The sequence below is a fragment of the Rhinolophus sinicus genome, chromosome X (assembly GCF_036562045.2).
Source record: "Rhinolophus sinicus isolate RSC01 chromosome X, ASM3656204v1, whole genome shotgun sequence".
Lineage (NCBI taxonomy): Eukaryota > Metazoa > Chordata > Mammalia > Chiroptera > Rhinolophidae > Rhinolophus > Rhinolophus sinicus.
In genome coordinates, this window is record NC_133768.1 from 75436592 (window position 1) to 75456666 (window position 20075).

Sequence of the window (20075 nt, forward strand, 5' to 3'; positions counted from 1 at the left end):
ACACCTGAAATCTATGTAATTTTACTAACAATTGTCACCCCAATAAATTTAATAAAATAAAATTTAAAAAAGGAAAAAAAAAAGCAAGCTAAAAAAAAATTAAAAATAAAAATAAAATTAAAAAAAAGCAAGCTAAAGAAGAGATACTGTCAGGAGCCCAAGAAACAACAGATTCTTCAGAGATATAAATGTGTCGGAAGAATTCTGGGTAACTAGGCTGTTGTTGCTGTTTCAGAATCATGCCATTTTAGTAAAGGAGAAGGAATGAGGGAAACTGTCCTGAATTCAAGCCAGGCAGTCATGGAGTAGCCAGTATTAGTTCAGTTGGCAATGCTAACCTTGGAAGGGATTGGGCATTGCCTCCAGAGGAAATGATATAAGCACCCCCTCAAAAATGGTCTTGCCAATGGATCCCAGGAAATAGAGGGGGCGGTCACTGCAATGTTGCTGGGTTGCTTAGATCTGTGTGAGTCTCTAAAGACTTGAGGTGGTTCACCATGTGGCCCAGGTGCTTGACAATGAAAGAGACAGGTGCACCTGCTTGATAACTGGATAACAAGGCCAGCCTTGTTTACATTCAAACGTATTATCAGTGCAGGAGGCCAGGCTCTCTCTCAGGCCAGGGCAGCCGACCTCCCTCAGATGTAGCTCCCTCCGCAACAGGCCTCCCCACAAGGTTTTTGCATAACTCAGCAGAGCTTGGAAATTTACCAACTCCGTCATACTCTGCCTGTAGATTGTAGGCTGACACTGGCACCCATGCCAAAGAGAGCCCCAGCTTTCAAAATTTGGCAAGCTCCTGTGCTCTGTTTTCCTGCTGGCCATTACCTTATAGCTTCTTTCTCACCAGCTACCTTTGTGCTTTTCTTCTTCGGAAGACTGCGATCTCCCCTGGTTGCAATCTATGGCCTACTTGCTTGCAGGGTAGGAGAAACACAAAAATAGTTAGTGGAGAGAGCGTGGCAGAGCAGAAAATAGGAGGACTCTAATAAAGTGTGAACTCCACTTACCCATCTTGGCCCAGTGGTGGGGGCTCGGGAAGGGGTTTTGTGAAGCCTTTCTTTCCAACCAGCCAGAAGTTCTCTTCTGTGCCTTTGCCCTTATAGAAAATATAGAAAATCTTAAACATGCTATAAACCTAAAGAAGTCCTTCTGGTCAATAGGGTACAAACATTTAGTTTGGCTCAGCAATTGCCTCTGCTTTCCTTTTGTCACCACTCCTTGGAGTCTTCCTTCCTACGTGGCTTCCTTGTCATATACACCTGAGGCTCAGGCAAGCTCCATAAGCTGCCATAGCAGCCAGATGGAAAGTGAACACCATATCAAGCTGCCATCCAAATGTTTTGTCTACCCATCGCCATGCAGCTCCATCTTCGAGAATGTATGGCTGTTTGGCTTCATAGCAAGCAAATATCTGGATGCTCAACTGAAGAGTTTGTTTGCCATTTTTGCCCTGATCTTTTGGCATTAGGCAACACATTGTCTTTTGTATCTAGAGTACATACTTTCAGAGTCTACCTCCCCCAACTCCCCGCCACCCAACAACTCTCACAAAACCCAGAAAGGAAACAGAACTGGAAACCGGGCTGTGAAACTTTGTTTTTAAGGCCAGGGCATCCTGGCTGCTTTGAGAGGTCTACATTTCTGCAGTGTTCTTTTCATCCTACCAAGGCATTCAGTTTGAGACATACCCCAGGGAGGTCTCTATATACAGCCCAGTTAATTGGCTGTCAAGAACCATAGGTCTGAGAAGACAAAGGGAGTGTAAACTCAAGCCGGTCATCCCACAGCTTTAGTGATGACCTCAGGGGAGCCAAATTTTCTGCCTCTACTCTGTCCTCCCTTTCTTCCAATAAATGCTCCTCTCAATATGTTTCTCTCTCCTCCTTTCAATTCTTTCATCTATCCTCTCATTTCCTCCAATCCATTAAAAAAAAAAAAAAGATGTGTTTACTAAGACTGGGGGAAATAATGGGATGTGTTTCCCACTCATTAATCTGAAATATGGTCTTAATTTCAGGAGATCTCATTTGGAACAGTTCTAAATTGCTTAACTTAGAAATTCCAATTAGGTTTGCCCCCTTTAAATATCAAATCCATTGTTATCTATTTTACATCACATATATTCATTCCTTAATAATAATGACAACTATAATAATAATTAGCACTTTTAATTGGAGAATCTTAAACACTTTGCAAATATTTTGTTCAAGGCTCTGAACAAGCAAGCCCTTCATGAAACAAGTAGGAAAAGAGTATCACAACAGCCCAACCTACATTGACTGGCAACCAACTCACTCTAAACCTCAAATAATTGGATTATTTGGGGTCACTCTGTTTTCAAAAGAGATGAACAAGTTGGAAATATATTCACATCACTCATTCTTACATTTATGCCACCCTCACTGTACCAGGGCTGAGAATACAGAGATGGCTTTGTCTTTATGGAGCTCACAGAGTAGTTATATAAAAACAACAATCAAACCATGTCTTGGGCTCTAAACACAAGCCCAAATCTTCTGCCTCCTAAACTCTTTCTTTTCCTCAAAGTACTTAGTACAGTGCATTATACAGAGCAGTTGCTCAGTAGATAATCAGACTGTTCCGTTAACTAGAACATTCAACCTTTGAGCACTTGGAATGCTGAAGGTATTATTGGACTTCATTTTGGTAAAACATACTCTTGAAGGTCAAACGTGAGGACCCTAACCCCCAGTCCTATTTTACTATTTGTCTTAAGATCTAGAGGCTATCAGGACAGCATGCCAATCCACAAGGGAGCTTTGCAGATGCCGGGATTGTCCGGATATTTGGATGAGTCCTGGGGACACACCAGGATGCCAAAACTAATGGTTGCAAAAGAGGATGGGAGAGTTACAGGCTCAGGCAAGCTTCCAAATCGAAGAGCATGCAGGGGAGCTCGAGGGGCTCTCTGAGGTTTTGGAGCCCATCTAGGGGAATCTGTAGAATCCTAGCTCTGGTAACCCACCTTACTTCCAACATTTTGCTGAAGGGCAAAAGGGGAAACAAGTATGTAACAACTAAGGCCTAAAGCAAACTGTTTGACTCAATATCAATCTCTAGCCAGTCCCAGAAACCACCCCCCAAATAATAGCATCTCACTTTCGCCTGACACTTTCTTTTTTTTCAACTTTTACTTATTTAAGTGTGCTTTTCCAGGAACCATTAGCTCCGAGTCAAGTAGTTGTTTCAATCTAGTTGTGGAGGGTGCATCTCATGGTGGCCCATGTGGGGATCGAACCCGCAACCTTGTTGTTAAGAGCACCGCGCTTTAACCAACTGAGCTAACTGGCCGCCTGGGCCTGACACTTTTAAGACACTAGGCATCTCCTGTCTTATTAATCCTCACAAAACCTCTGGAAGATAGGTTTATTACTAACTGAGGTTCGTGAAGATTAAATGACTTGTCAATAAGCAGACATAGCTGGCACTTGAACCCAACTCTACTAAACTTTTTTTTTTACTATGATTTTGCTATTTTTTTATTGAGGTATAATTGACATGCAACATTTTATTAGTTAGGTGTACAACATAATGATTCAATATTTGTATATATTGTGAAATGATCACCATAATAAGTATAATTTACATCTTAGATTCCAAATTTGTATTGCTCTTGCCTCCACACTACATAGCTTTGCCAATATACTGGAGTCAAGAGGCAGGTCTAGAGGCCAAAAAGCAACTGTTAGGAATTTTAAAGCTTGTGATTAATGAGCTTCCTGATAATCACTGGTCAGAATAAGCCTCTATGTGGAGAAATGGAAGCAGAGAGGGGATGAAGTTACATGTCCAATGTCACACATTGAGTCCTTGTTGGGTCAAAAAATACAGACCAGATCTTCTTCTGACCTTCAGGACTCTGTCAATACAACCTCATTATTTCTTAGCTCAATTGCTGGTGTGTGTGTGTGTATGCATGCGCACATGTTAGTATGTATGCATGCATGTTCATGTATATGTATTAGGGGTTGAGGGTAGGGGTGGAAAAGGCTGGGGGGAAAAGAGAAATCGCAAACAAAATAGGACTACTGTTTAGGGGCTTGAGAAACATACTGTGTAGTCCCAGAATTCAGAAACAGGGTCAGAAAGTGTCCACCTCTGGCAAAGACAACATAAACTGGCTGAGAACAACCATTTGTGAAAGTCTTTTCAGCATGTAAATCTTAAGAGGCTCTGATAAATACAACAGATAAGCCAAGATATATACAAAGTCTCAGCAAGGAGCTTCAAACTTGTCAGGAAAACAGTAACTGAAACAGGACTCATGTAAGAAAAGAAGTAATAGAATGACTTATTACCAGGCCATTAGGAAAGAAATACTGAAAAAAGCAGAATTGGCCAGTTAAGTAAAGATGATTTATTCCTGGCATAGGACAAAAGGGGGTTGGAGTGGGCAGTGGGACAGCTCCCCAGAGAAGCTGAGCTTCAAATGAGTCCTCCCCCAAGCTACCTCAGCTTCCTCATTTTTGGTCTCTTTCTTTGTATCCACCACCCACCCAATTACTCAATTTTTCTATGTTCTCTTCTCTCACCCTGTCCAATCCGCATTTTTTATTCCACTGAGGGAAACAATTTAAAGTGTCATCACTCCAATGAAGGAGATGGGATGGGGGGGGGAAGAGTGTTGTTGTTACTAGATCCAAGTCTTGGGCCCAAGAGAAGAGACTCTGATGGGAAATTTCAAACATCAGCCAGCTGGAAGGAGAGGATGCTTTTAGCTTTGAAATCACACCTTGCTGGCCATCATATGTGGTCCTTCTGACCCACGTACTAGAGCAATTCTTGCTTTCCAGCAGCACAAACTGGATGAGTGGTGGAAAGGTTGAATCAGAATTTCTGAAGAGTGCTGGTGTTTTGGTCTTCTTAGGGATATACTGCATGTCCTCAAGGGACAAGAAATCCCCCAGTCCCTACTATGTAATGTCCAATACCTGCCCTCTGGTGGGGAGGTGGCGGGACAGTGATAGAAAGGATCTCCCCTTCTCGTGCTTCCTTTTTTGGGGTCTCACTTCCTATTATCTTCCTTCTCCTTGCCTCTTCCTTTCTTCTGAGGCCCCCTCTCTTCTTCTGTCCCAGTATGTCTCAATCTCCCTTCTTCAGGAGGCTCCTGCCACCCCAATAACCAAGACCTGACGTGGCATTAGGGGAAGGCTCTCCCTGCTTCTTCATCCAACTTGCTGTACAGCACTTTCCCAGATTCCTGGGGTGGGGGAAACTGTGAAGCTTCAAATGTCCCTTTTGAAGTAGTCCTGCTTTTGTACTTGAAACATCCAAATATATGATTGTTTCTGACTGGAAACTGGGGGTGGCAATAAAAACCATAGAGGTAGGGGCATATTTTTCCTTTTTAGTTTCCAAAGTGGCACCTCATCAGCTCGTCAGCTTTTAAATGAGAGAATCTGTGCTCAGCAATACAGAGAAAAAAGTGCTTCAGTAAACCAAGCTGGCTTTGTCCTCCTCTACTGAGAAATGACACTATATATTGGGATCACAAAAGCCTTCGGTGATTTGATTCACTGCCCAAGTAATATCATCACCCCCATCATCTCACTGAGTTCTCCATAGAGGTAGGAAAGGAACCTCTGTCCCCTCATAAGTTACTTATCCCATCGGCTGAGAGATATTTAAAATCTTTTGGAAGAGACAAACTAGGACCAGCCAGAAAAGGAATTGTTCAGCTATAATCAGGCCTTCTAACCTTTAACTTCTGAAATCCTTTTCCATGTAAATTGCCACCACTTGGGGAAGGCATGCCAATGAGAGAAGAAGAAAAAACTGCATTACTCAGTGAGCAGGTTTTATTTTGCCCAAGAATAATCACTGAGGAAATAATTTTCATACACAATGGTGTCATGGAATCATGGAAAGGGTACTGAACGGGAAGTCAGGCTTCCTCAGTTTTGGCCTGACTTTGCTATCAATTGACTGTGTGACCCTGATGAAATTACTTCACCACTCTGGACCTTGGTTTTTCATCTGAAAATGAAGGAGTTAGATTATCAGATATTTAGAGTCTCTGACAACTGGGACAGCCATAGGCCCTGGAGTCATCCAGAGAAAGATGAAAACAATCCATTGAAATGGCAAAAAAAGAAAAATTATTCTAATCCTGAATCCCAGATCAAGTGATAGTCCCAATAGAGAGAAAAGATGGTACAAAATATTTCTCTTTCATAGGAACTGACTTTATTCCTCCTGATCCTTGGAGAAAGACATAAACAGGGGATCAATGGTGGGGATGAAAAGTCAAAAAGCATGCCCACTGATCAGGCAAATAGAAAACTCAAATTCACCAGTACTGTAGCTTATTGAACAACGTCTGTCACTGCCAAAGAGTAAACCAAATGGAAGTTAGAAAATGTAAATAATAGTGCAGATCATTGGAAAGCCAAGAGTCGGAAAAAAATGGAGGAATTTTAACAATCCTCCTCACTGTAGGCACATTTTAAAGAGAAGAAAACTGCAGCAAATGGGAACGATCTTTTAGAAACCACAAATGGGGCTGAAAATTCTGCCCAAATTATAGCTTTGAGGCTCACATACGATGTAAAACTCATTCAGCAGACCATGACCTCTCCAGAAGCAGGTGTGTTCAAGTGGTTTGACTCACAAAACAAATGGACATTATATCTTGAGCTCTGTCCTTCCTTGAAACTCTGCTTCACAGCCCTCATTCAGAGCTGGAAGAATTGTCATGGCACCCTGACTGACATGAATGCAATAAGCTATAAAAGAAACAGAGGCATGACTTTGGATTTTTTCAGGGAAAAATCAATGGGAAAATATTAATGTGATAAATGTCTCCACTTCTTAACAAAGTAGACCCTAAACAAAGTCCCTGAGAGAGAGCTGTAGTTAGGGTTTCACAGAAGGAGGAGAGGGAGGGATGGCCTTCATCACCAGGCCAAAATGAAGCATTAGCTATGGCACCTATCAACTCCTAGACACTATTCTGATGAAAGGCTATGTAACAGAAAGGTGTTAATTTAACTCCAGGGCTGAGGTGGTGAAACCATCAACAATACTGTGCTCTCTGCTGAAACACAACCTCTTATGAGGGAAGTGAGGCTTCAAGCAGCCACTCTCACAGGCTGCTGCCAGGGCTGAACTCCCAAGGTTTACATATCCTACTTAAGAAACAAAAGAGTGTCTCCCATGTACTTCCATACAACTATCTTTCACTATTGCTATACTTAAAATAAAACATCAATGAGAAATGACCCAAGACCTCTGTTAACATTTTGTGGCGACTGTATATTTATAGCTGTCTTTTGGGTGGGTACATCTACATCTAGCTATGTACACACATAAATACATTATTTTCCAACTAATGATCTCAACCTTGGATAAGAATTTTACATGGGGAACTACAACTAAAAATTTTGTTGGAAACTAAGTGCAATTCTTTGGTGAAGAACAGTTATTTATTAACCGAGTCAGGATCCTTGGCCTTCCTGAAAACTGTCACCCTATGAAGTAAGACCTTGCTCAAGTTGAGCCTTAAATAAAAGGCCAAGACTTATTCTCATACATGCTTTCTTATTCTCACAAGAAAGTCATTCCTCTAGAAGCTGAGTACAATTTAAATAAGAAGGCATGGCTGAAAAGAACTGGAAGAAATTCCTTCTATGTTTACTCACAATGACTATCCTTCTTTTGACAGCTCAATACTGTTGTTGGTGTCTTCCTCACTAACTCATGCTCACCCAGAACATCTGCTCAGAAAAGGTTGTCCCATTCCTAAAAGTCATGTGATCATCTAATGTGTCCCTAGCCAGCTCTATGTGTACCATTTCACTAGCATCTGGAGTCTTTTGGTAGTGTAATCCTACTGGTGGGGAACACACAGCTCAAAAGACAGAGCTCATTTCAACCACCATCCAGTTATGTGGCAAGGAGGATCACTCCAGGGCTCGGTCACTAGTCACTTCTATTCCAGAATCAGTGGGTTCAACTGGGCACAGAGGAGATATTGATGAAATTGGTTTTTTAATAGACCTATGACATGCGCCAGTCTCATATCCAACATGAGGTTAGAGGCTACCTCTTCAGAGACATTCAGTCAGGTGTGGAGTTTAATGCCATATTTCAGTGATATTTTAGCTTCCAGAAAAGCACACTAACCAGCTCCTTTAGTGCAAAGACCACATGTGTATCCCTCCTACTGCCTTCCTTGCATTGCAAGTGCTTAATAAATACCTGCTGTGTATGATTTACTTCATTTTATTCTTCCTAGCTTATCACTGGACAAGAGCTGCCCAAATCTGAAAATTCAATTTCTGCTGTCAGCTCTATATTTTCAATATGAAATGTGTGGAGTTTCCCTGGTGCAGACGAGAATATGACTTTATTAGTCTTCTACAACCTTACATCATTCCAGGGTACTGTGCCAAATCTGCATTGCGGTTCCATGATCAATTTCACTTCATCTTGAGTTGCACTTCAAGAGCAAAGTTATATGCTTGCAGACGTTCCTGGATGACTATGTCCATGGCCTCAGCCATGACGAACTATAGAGTTCGAAGACTTTCCCAGATGTCATAAAATTTATTCTGACAACAGCTTCTAAGTTCTATGCTGCCTCCTTAATCATGGCTGCATAGGCTAGATTGACTAAGACTGGACCCATTGTGCAAGCATGTTTCTGCATGAGTGATGAGGAGTGGGGTCAGACAGGGCACCACCCACTGTGATATAGGCCACCATATCATCAGGGACTAGTTTGTGTATGTTGATAAAATTTTGGAATGGTCTGTCTTGCTTAGTAACTGCCCAAGCCAGAGGTACTAACGGCTTAAGTGTTTGTTTGTTTGTTTGTTTGTTTTTTAATATAAAAAGCATGAAAACTAAATATAGAACCTATTGTTGTTCTCTATGCTTTTCCTGTACTAGCACAAACAAATCTCTTTGCTCAACCATGATATTGGTAAAGAAAGGCACATTGTGATTCTGACATTGCCTCAGTAGTGACAGTACATAACCAAGAAAGAGTTGCAGGCAACAGACAAGTGTCATAATGGTTTGTACAGTTTTCTTCTCAAAGAAGGGAGAAAGAAGTGCTATCATTCATACCATGGATGTTTTGGTCAAAGTGAAGAGTATTATACGCAAGTTGAAATTAATTATTGAATCCCAAGCTCCTTAGGTTGAGAGATTATTGCTGGATAAATTTTAGAAGGCTATTTGACAAAGCCAGTACTCCTTGGGTCCTAACTAACTCAAAAAGAGGACTACAGCAGCAAACAGCAGCTGGCTAGGAGGCAGCTGGCTCTGGGTATGTCTCAACAAACTAGTTGAAAAACTAAAAATGTCAGTTCCTTACCTATTTCTTTTTTCAACATGACTCCCCCAAATCCACCAGGCTGGCCAATTTTTTCCTTTACCCAAAGGATTTTTTAAGTTGTTTTGATCAAATACTGGCTGTTTCATTGTCACTTAGCTACAGCTTTATTTCTAGAACAAGAAAGGTACATGTTCAATCCAACATCACCCTCTACTGGTTTGCCATTAGAGACCACGAAAACTACGTGTTAAATCTCCTTAATCTTCTCAAATTACAATTTATTTTTCTTTAAAACATTTAAACATCAAGTACCCTGCTTTCTTTCCCCTCTCTTCAGGAAGAATCACTTTCCCAACAGTAGGAGGTTACCATCCAATCCATCCTGGTATAGATACTCACGTAACCCTATTGATTCCATGTGAGAAGCTGTGTTCACAATGTCTCCGAACAAGCAGTATCTGGGCATAGTGAGGCCTACTACTTCAGCAACAACAGGTCCTATAGAGTAACATGCAGTTGTGATTGCAGTCAACAGGAATGCAACCAATACTAATAGAAGATCACTACCAAGGAAAGGGATGTAGCTGCCTAAAAGAATAAAGTTGCCACCAAACAGATCTGGGAATCTGAAGGAAGTCTTACAATGAGTAATAAACTCTTTGCCCTACGAGAAAGCAAGTTTATAATGATGTAGACATGACCACCCTTCTGATTTACAGTTTTTTTCTAAGCAATAGTTATACCCAAGATGCTTATATCTGTCAACAGGGGCAAATAAACATCAAACGCAAACCAGAAAAGCCTGGGCAAGGACTCAGGATCCAAACACGTTCTTTACAAGGAAAAAATGTGATGCTTTCTTGTGCCTTTGGGTTGGAAGGAGGAGTGTCATAGGGCTATCTGTCTCCCAATCTGAGTCTTTCAAGAGAATCACTGCTAAGACAGCTGGAAAATCTGAAAAGAAGTAGAGTTGATTTTCAATCATTTGTGTTAGTGGAATGGAAGAGAAGTATATGAGGTCGGACACTTAACTTTGAGAACTTGCCACCGTGCGCTTACGTTGGCAGCACTGTACAAATAGCTCAGTGAGGTATCATAATCTTGGTACATCAGGGTCCCATAGCTGTGTTCATGTGGACGTGTGGCGGTGTCTTGCTGAGTGGTGTTCATTATTGTTGTTGTATGGTTTTGTGTTCCATCACGAGAATGTCTGAGCTTGAATTAGAGCAATGAACAAACATAAAATTTCTTGTTAAACTTGGCAAGAGTGGAAGTGAAACCAAGCACATGTTAGTCCAAGATTATGGGGATAATGCCATGAAGAAAACAGCAGTGTACAAATGGCTTAAATGTTATTCTGATGGGAGAGAACATGTCACTGATGAAGAAAGGGCAGGGTGGCCAGTAACGAACAGAACTGATGAAAATATTGCAAAAACTTGTGGAATTGTGTGTCAAAATTGTCGGATGACTGTGAGAAGCATAGCAGACCAAGTAAACATTGATAGAGAAACAGTTAGGAAAATGCTAACTGAAAATCTTGGCATGAGAAAGGTGCAAAGATGGTCCTGAAGGAGCTCAGCAATAAACAAAAGCAAAAGAGAGTCAAAGTTTGCCAAGTCCTTTAGAAGAGGTAAGACAAGGTTTTGCACCGTGTTATCACTGGTGATGAAACATAGGTGTACCAATACAACTCTGAAACAAAGTGTCAAAATGCACAATGGAAGTAGCCAATTCTCCACGACCAAAAAATTTCCTTCAGTCCAAATCAAGAGTTAAAACGATGTTGTTAACCTTTTTTGATATCAAAGGGATTATTCGTTATTAATTTGTACCCACTAGACAAAGAGTTAACCAAGTTTACTATTTGGAAGTGCTGAAAAGGCTGCATGAAAAAGTTAGACCACCTAAACTCTTCACCAACAGTTCATGGCTCTTGCATCACAACAATGCACCAGCTCACACGGCACTGTCTGTGAGGGAGTTTTAGCCGGTAAACAAATAACAATATTGGAACACCCTACCTACTCACCTGATCTGGCCCCCAATGACTTTTTTCTTACCCAAAGATAAAGGAAATATTAAAAGGAAGACCTTTTGATGACATTCAGGACTTCAAGGGTAACACGACGACAGCTCTGATGGCCATTCCGAAAAAGAGTTCCAAAATTGCTCTGAAGGGTGTACTAGGCACTAGTGTCAGTGCCTAGCTTCCCAAGGGGAGTACTTTGAAGGTGACTGTAGTGATATTTAACAATGAGATATTACGCAGTACTTGTTCTAGGATGAGTTCACGAACTTAATTGTCAGGACGCATATATAGATAATCCAATAGTTTCTATTTGCACTTAGAATGTTTTTTATTCGTACGTTTTAATATGGCCATCTTAGGTGTTCATAGAGTAGATATTGCTTTAAAAAACTTCTGCAGCTATACTGAAAACCTAGTTCAGGAATATCTAGGAAGCTCTCCCCCTTCACCTTTCTGGCCTCTCCTCTGTTTCTATGCTAAAATTGTTCAGCATGATCTTTTTGATGCTTCATAAGTCAGAGCAAGTAATTAATGTTTTTGCTTCAAAAAGCTCTTTCTGGACTTCAATTTTTAAAAATAAAAATGAGTACTACATCACTTATATTTCTCATTTGAATTCATTTCTTACTTATTTAGAAGCATTCATTGAGCTCTGAGCTAGGCACCAAGAGGCATCAAAAAGAAACGTAACACATGGTCTCATTTCTCCAGGAGTTTATAGTCTAATTGAAGAAAGAGACTACCAAACAGGAAGCAATTCACCAACAACACAAGACATTGTATGATTGATGCAAGATAAATGCTATAGGCAGAAGAGCTACAATACTTTAAAAAAATGGGGGAGGTTGCTTATTAGGATCTGATTCAGTCAAGAAGGGACCAATGAAGAAGGTAGAATTTGATTTGGATTCGGATAGGTGGGCAGGATTTGAATAGGAGAAAAGGGACATGAATCAAGAGGTTTGTGGTTGGGACTGAGCATGGAATTTTGGGGAGTTCATAGAGAAAGCAGTCTGTGTAGTTCAGGTGGCTGGGGAGAAACTAAAGATAAGGTTGGATATTGAGTTGTACAAGCTGGAGGACCTTGAACAACTAGATAATTTTGAGAAGAAAATTATGTGATGAAAATGATCATATCTTTTTTTCCTCATATCAATGTATAGAATGCATTGAAAGGGGAGAAAGTATAACCAGGTAAACCTGCTAAGTAGCTGTTGCAGTAATTGAATTATAACGTTGTGAGTACTGGCAATGAGGTGATGATGGTAGGGGGCGGTTGAAGAAAGAGAGACATTATGAAAGGAGAACCAACAGACTCATTGGTTGTCTGATTGACAATCATGAGGAAATTGGCATGTGCTTTTGAAGTTATGCTGGTTTTTCGGAAAAGATGACTTGAAGTTTTAGACATATTAAATTGGAAGTAATGGTGAATCAGCCAAGAATAGATGTGCTGAAGAGGGTTGAAGATGTGAAACTGAAGTATAAATGAGAGATGAAAGCTTTTCTTTAAAGAAAAATACCAAACACTTACTATGTGCTAAGCATTCAGGATACAAATATGAGGAAGACATAGTACTAGCCATCTATCAAGGAGTTTATTATAGTGTAATGGACGGACAGATTAACAAACGTAGATTATGCTAATGATTATGAGAAAGATGGATAGACAGAAGAGTGGAAGCAAAAAGATGCTACTATAGATGATCAGGCAAGAGATGCTGGTGGCTTAGCCGTGAGTGGTGAGAGCCAATAAGAGACAAGACAAATTGAAGAAATCTTTAAGAGATAAAATGTTCAAGACTTAGTAATTGGTTGAACCGTGAAGGTCAGGGTGAGACAGGAGTCAAGGAGAATGACTCCCAAGACCATCTGCAATGAGGAGGTGAATGGTGATACCACCCATTGAAATAAGAGAATAAATACAGAAAGAAGAGAAAGTTCAGCTGGGAAGAAAATAATTTGAGTTGGTCATAAAAATGGCAGTGTGAGGTGAGCCTCTTGAAATCTACCCTAGAATTTAAAACAAATTGAACAACCATACCTCCACAAAGGACTCCTTGCGCAGCAGACAGGCAAGACTAAGAGGCACACTACAGAAATCACACTGTAGGCAAAATGTGCAAGCTGGGGAGGAGAGATGGGAGAAGTGCGGAGACAGGGCCGCAAAGCACAGGATGCAGGCCTAGCTCAGTGCTCCGACCTCGCTGCATCCCGGAACTACTGCAGCTGCGAGACAGAGAACAACTTGGACTGCTAGGGGACTGCTTATGGACACAGGACTGAGGGGACAGCATATAAAACAGGTGAAACCAACGCTCATGGCAGAGAACTCGTAGCAAAGACTGAGGGAAGAAGGCTGAAAAAGGTGGTTTAAGCACTCACTGCTGAGCAGAAAACGGAAGCTTTAGGCATTGAAACTTGCCGCCCCCACCCTACACTCCCAGAGCTCGCCCCGCCCCCACCTGCCCAGTGCTAGAAGCGGAACAGTAGCAATACCAGATCAAAAGAACAGAATATTTCACAAAACCGACTGAATGGGAGAAGATTTTTGCAAACAGTGCCTCCGATAAGGGGCTGATATCCAAAATATACAAGGAACACATGAAACTCAACAACAAAAAAACAAACAAACAAGTTGAAAAATGGGCAGACGACCTGAAGAGACATTTCTCCAAAGAGGACATACAAATGGCAAATAGGCATATGAAAAAATGCTCTACATCACTAATCATCAGAGAAATGCAAGTAAAACCCATAATGAGATATCACCTCACCCCAGTCAGAATGGCTATCATCAACAAGACAAATAGTAACAAGCAAGTAAAACCCATAATGAGATATCACCTCACCCCAGTCAGAATGGCTATCATCAACAAGACAAATAGTAACAAGTGTTGGAGAGGCTCGTGAGAAAAAGAAACCCTCATACACTGTCGGTGGGAATGCAGACTGGTGCAGCCGTTATGGAAGGCACTGTGGAGGTTCCTCAAAAATTACGAATAGAATTACCATATGACCCAGCAATCCCTCTCCTGGGTATCTACCCAAAAAATCTGAAAATATTTATCCATAAAGACACGTGTGCTCCAATGTTCATTGCAGCTTTGTTTACGGTAGGCAAGACATGGAAACAACCAAAACGTCTTTCGACAGATGAATGGATAAAGAAGTTGTGGTATATATACACAATGGAATACTATTCGGCGGTAAGAAGAGACGATACAGGAGCATTTGTGACAACATGGATGGATCTTGAGAGTATGATGCTAAGCAAAATAAGTCAGACAGAAAAAGCAGAGAACCATATGATTTCACTGATATGTGGTATATAAACCAAAATAAAAAAAGAATAAGACAAACAAATGAGAAACAAAAACTCATAGACACAGACAATAGTTTAGTGGTTATCAGAGGGTAAGGAGGGTGGGGGGTGGGAGATGAGGGTAAGGGGGATCAAATATATGGTGATGGAAGGAGAACTGACTGGGTGATGAACACACAATGGGATTTATAGATGATGTAATACAGAATTGTACACCTGAAGTCTATGTAATTTTACTAACAAATTCACCACAAAAATTAAAAAAAAAATAGAATATTTGTGGTTCTGAGAACTGGTCTGTGGACACAGATTCGCAGGCCAACCAGTTCTGGCAAAGGGGAGGGAGCTTTGGAAGCAGGACTGGCTGTGGTGGTGGTTGCCGCCATTGCTTTGGGCCACCTCTCACAACCCACCCCGCCCATGTCCCCACCTATCGGGACAGATCCCTGTAGGAGTAAACAGAACTGCTGAAACACACATGTTCTAAACCTGGTGCAAAAGAGCTTTGGAACATCAAAAGCTCTCCGCATCCCCACACGGACGTGGCGCCCTATGACCTAGTTAACAGAGGAGAAGCCCACCTTCCAGGGAATCCCCCCATTTTGTGAGAAGCTGGAATACTGCAGAGAAACATAACACTACAGTGTGAGAAAGAAAAAAAGGGCTGCAGTTGGAGAGAAAATAAAACATTCTATCAACACGTATTGGAAAACAAAAGAAAGACCTCTTCCTATCAACCTGTTGTAGAACCCACTCCTATAGATGTCTAGGAAGAGAAATAATAAATCATTAATTGTCATGAATAACCAAGGCAACAAGACAGCTAAGAGAGAAAATGAAAAGTCTTCAGAAAATGAACTTAAATATATGGAAAATATGTGACTTAAATGACAGAAATTTCAAGATTGCACTTCTGAAAAAACTCAATGAGATGCAAGAAAACACAGAAAGGCAGTTTAAGGAACTCAGAAACACAATCAAAGAACAACATGAGCATTTTACCAAAGAGATTGAGGTTTTAAAAAAGAAACAACTAGAATTTCAGGAGGTTAAGAACTCAACAGAAGAAATGAAGAATGAAACAGCCAGCTTAGGTAGTAGAGTTGACCAGATGGAGGAAAGAATCAGTGGCATCAAAGATAGAAACCTGGAAATGACACGGATGGAGGAAGAAACAGACTTGAGACTAAAAAAATGAAAGAATTCTACAAGAACTTTCTGACTCCATAAGAAAGAGCAATATAAGAATAATGGGCATACATGAAGGGGAAGGAAGGGAGAAACGAAAAGACAGTATATTGAAAGAGTCAATCAGAACTCCCTAAACTTGTGTAAAGAACTGGATCCACAAATCCAAGAAGCAAATAGAAAACCTAATTACCTCAACCCCAACAAGCCTTCTCCAAGGCACATTGTATTGAAGCTGTCTAAAATCAACGACGATGAAAGAATCCTCAAGGCAGCCAGGGTAAAGAAGACGGCAACCTACAAAGGAAAGCCCATTAGATTATCATCAGATTTCTCAGCAGAAACTCTACAAGCAAGGAGGGAGTGGAACCAAATATTCAAACTATTGAAAGAGAGAAATTATGAGAGAAGAATAATAGATCCAGCAAAGATATCTTTTAGATATGAAGGAGGAATGAAGACCTTCCCAGACATACAGAAGCTGAGGGAATTTTCTAATACATGACCTGAACTACAAGAAATACTAAAGGAGGCTATTTGATGACCATGAACAGGAACAATTTGTGGTAACGAAAACATAAAAAGGGGGAGAGTAAAGATCTGAATCGGAACTTGGGAATGGAGGAAGAAAGCATGCTGAAGAAAATGGAACATTCAAATTTCAAACTTTCTTTTGCATAAACTTAAGGGTAAGTGCTCAAAAAAAAATCAAGAACTGAAATATATAATATAATAAAAGAAGAAACAGAGGGAAACATCATAGAATACCACCACACAGAAATAATCGACAAAAACAAAAAAGCAAAGAAACAATGGAGACACAGTCTTACCAGAAAACTAAAGATAGAATGATAGGAAATACTCACATATCAATAATCACCCTAAATGTAAATGCACTGAACTCACCAATAAAAAGGCACAGAGTAGCAGATTGGATCAAAAAACTAAACCCAACCATATGCTGTCTCCAAGAGACACATCTCAGCTACAAGGACAAGCATAGACTCAAAGTGAAAGAGTGGAAATTGACAATCCAAGCAAATAGTATCCAGAGAAAATCAGGTGTAGCCATAATGATATCAGGTGAAACAGACTTCAGGGTGAAAAAGGTAACAAGAGACAAAGATGGACATTTCGTAATGGTAAAGGGGACTATACAACAGGAAGACATAACAGTCATCAATATTCATGCCCCCAATCAAGCGGCACCAAAATACACCAAGCAACTACTAACAGAATTAAAGAGAGAAATTGACCAAAACACAATTATACTAGGGGACCTAAATCCATCATTGTCACCTATGGATAGATCATCCAAACAAAAAATAAATAACGAAATAGCAGCCCTAAATGACACATTAGATGAAATGCACATACTTGACATTTATAGAGCACTTCATCCTAAAACATCAGACTATACATTTTTTTCTAGTGTACATGGAACATTCTCAAGGATAGACCATATATTGGGACATAAAACTAGCCTTAGCAAATTTAAGAATATTGAAATCATACCAAGCATAGTCTCTGATCACAAGGCTTTGAAATTGGATATCAAGTGCCAAAAGAAACAAATGACAATGTAAATACATCCCACCAAGATTTTTGTGATGAGCGAAAGCAGTTTTAAGAGGGAAATTTATATCATTACAGGCCTGTCTCAAGAAACAAGAAAAATCCCAAATAAATAACCTCATGTCACACCTTAAAGAATTAGAAAAAGAAGAACAAATGTAACCCAAGGTCAGCAGAAGAAAGGAAAGAACAAAAATCAGAGCAGAACTAAATGAAACAGAGAAGAAAAAGACAATAGAAAAAGTTAATGTGACAAAGAGTTGGTTCTTTGAAAAGATTAACAAAATTGATAAACCCCTGGCTAGACTCACTATGATAAAAAGGGAGAAGACACTAATTTAAAAGTCAGAAATGAAAAAGGGGAAGTTATCACGGACACCACAGAAATACAAAGGATCATCCAAGAATACTATGAAGCACTACATGCCACCAAATTCAATAACCTAAAAGAAATGGGCAACTTCTTAGAAACATATAGCCTTCCTAGGCTGAACCATGAAAAACTGGAAATTCAAAACAGACCCATCACCAGTAACGAAATTGAATCAGTCATACAAAACCTTCCCAAAAACAAAAGTCCAGGACCAGATGGCTTCACTAGTGAATTCTACCAAACCTTCAAAGAGGCTCTAATACCAATCCTGCTCAAACTCTTCCAAAAAATTGAAGAAGAGACAGTACCCCCTAACTCATTTTATGAGGCCAACATTATCCTGATACCAAAACCTTGTAAGGACAACATAAAAACAGAAAGCTACAGACCAATATCTCTGATGAATACAGGTGCAAAAATCCTAAAAAAAATTCTAGCAAATCGAATACAACAATGCATTAAAAGGATTATTCAACACGACGAAGTGGGGTTCATCCCCGGGGCACAAGGACGGTTCAACATCCGCAAATACATCAATGTGATACATCACATAAATAAAATAAAGGACAAAAATCATGTGGTTATGTTAATTGATGCAGAAGAAGCATTTGACAAGATACAACATGCATTTATGAATAAAACACTTAAATAAAATAGGTATAGAAGGAAAACACCTTCACATAATAAAGGCTACATAAGAGAAAATCTCAGCTAATCTCATAATTAACGGTGAAAAACTGAAGACCTTTGCTCTAAGTTCAGGAACAGGACAGCTCTGTCCCCTATCACCTCTGCTTTTCAAAATAGTGCTGGAACTCCTCACCAGAGCAATCAGGCAAGAGAAAGAAATAAAAGGCATCCAAATTGGGAATGAAGAAGTTAACTTGTCTCCCTTTGCAGATGATGCTATATATAGAAAACACTAAAGACTCCACCAAAAAGCTATTGGAAACAATCAACGAATAAAGTGGCTGGCTACAAAATCAACGTACAAAAGTCCATTGCATTCCTATATACTACCAATGAAATCTCAGAAAAAGAAATACAAAAAACAATTCCTTTTGCAATTGCATAAAAAAGAATAAAATACCTAGGAATAAACTTAACCAAGGATGTGAAAGACCTGTATGCTGAAAACTATAAGACATTTTTAAAAGAAATTGAATGAGACAGAAAGAAATGGAAAGACATTCTATGCTCATGGGTTGGAAGAATCAACATAGTTAAAATGGCCATATTACCCAAAACAATATACAGATTCAATGCAATCCCCATCAATATCCCGATGGCATTTTTTAAAGAAATGGAACGAAAAATCATCAGATTTGTTTGGAACCACAAAAGATTCCGAATAGCCAAAGCAATCTTAAGAAAAAAGAGCAATGCTGGAGATATCACACTCCCTGACTTTAGCTTGTACTACAGGGCAACAATAATCAAAACAGCATGATATTGGCAGAAAAACAGAGACATAGATCAATGGAATAGAATTGAGAACTCAGAAATAAAACCACATAAATATGGACAGATAATTTTTGACAAAGAAGCAAAAAACATACAATGGAGAAAAGACAGCCTCTCCAATAAATGGTGCTGGGAGAATTGGAAAGCCACATGCAAAACAATGAAACTGGACTGCTATCTGTCACCATTTACCAAAATTAATTCGAAACGGATAAAAAACCTAAGCATAAAACCTGACGCAATAAACTTCATAGAAGAAAACATAGGTAATAAACTTATGGACCTTGGATTCAAAGAGCATTTTATGAATTTGACTCCAAAGGCAATGGAAGTAAAAGCTAAAATAAATGAATGGGACTATATCAAACTTAAAAGCTTCTGCACAGCAAAAGAAACCATCGACAAAATAGAGAGGCAACCATCTGAATGGGAGAAGATTTTTGCAAACAGTGCCTCCGATAAGGGGCTGATATCCAAAATATACTAGGAACTCATGCAACTCAACAACAAAAAAACAAACCCAATTGAAAAATGGGCAGACGACCTGAAGAGACATTTCTCCAAAGAGGTCATACAAATGGCAAATAGACATATGAAAAAATGCTCAACATCACTAATGATCAGAGAAATGGAAGTAAAAACCATAATGAGATATCACCTCACCCCAGTCAGAATGGCTAACATCAACAAGACAAATAGTAACAAGTGTTGGAGAGGCTGTGGAGAACAAGGAACCCTCATACACTGTTGGTGGGAATGCAGACTGGTGCAACCGTTATGGAAGGCAGTGTGGAGGTTCCTCAAAAAATTA

The 20075-nt window shown here is 39.9% G+C and overlaps 1 pseudogene; it reads right to left on the bottom strand.

Annotated features, from left to right (window-relative positions):
* Nucleotides 1-433: 433 nt before the first annotated feature.
* LOC109438953 (retinal guanylyl cyclase 2) overlaps nt 434-20075 on the bottom strand; it is a 119713-nt pseudogene continuing 100071 nt past the window's right edge.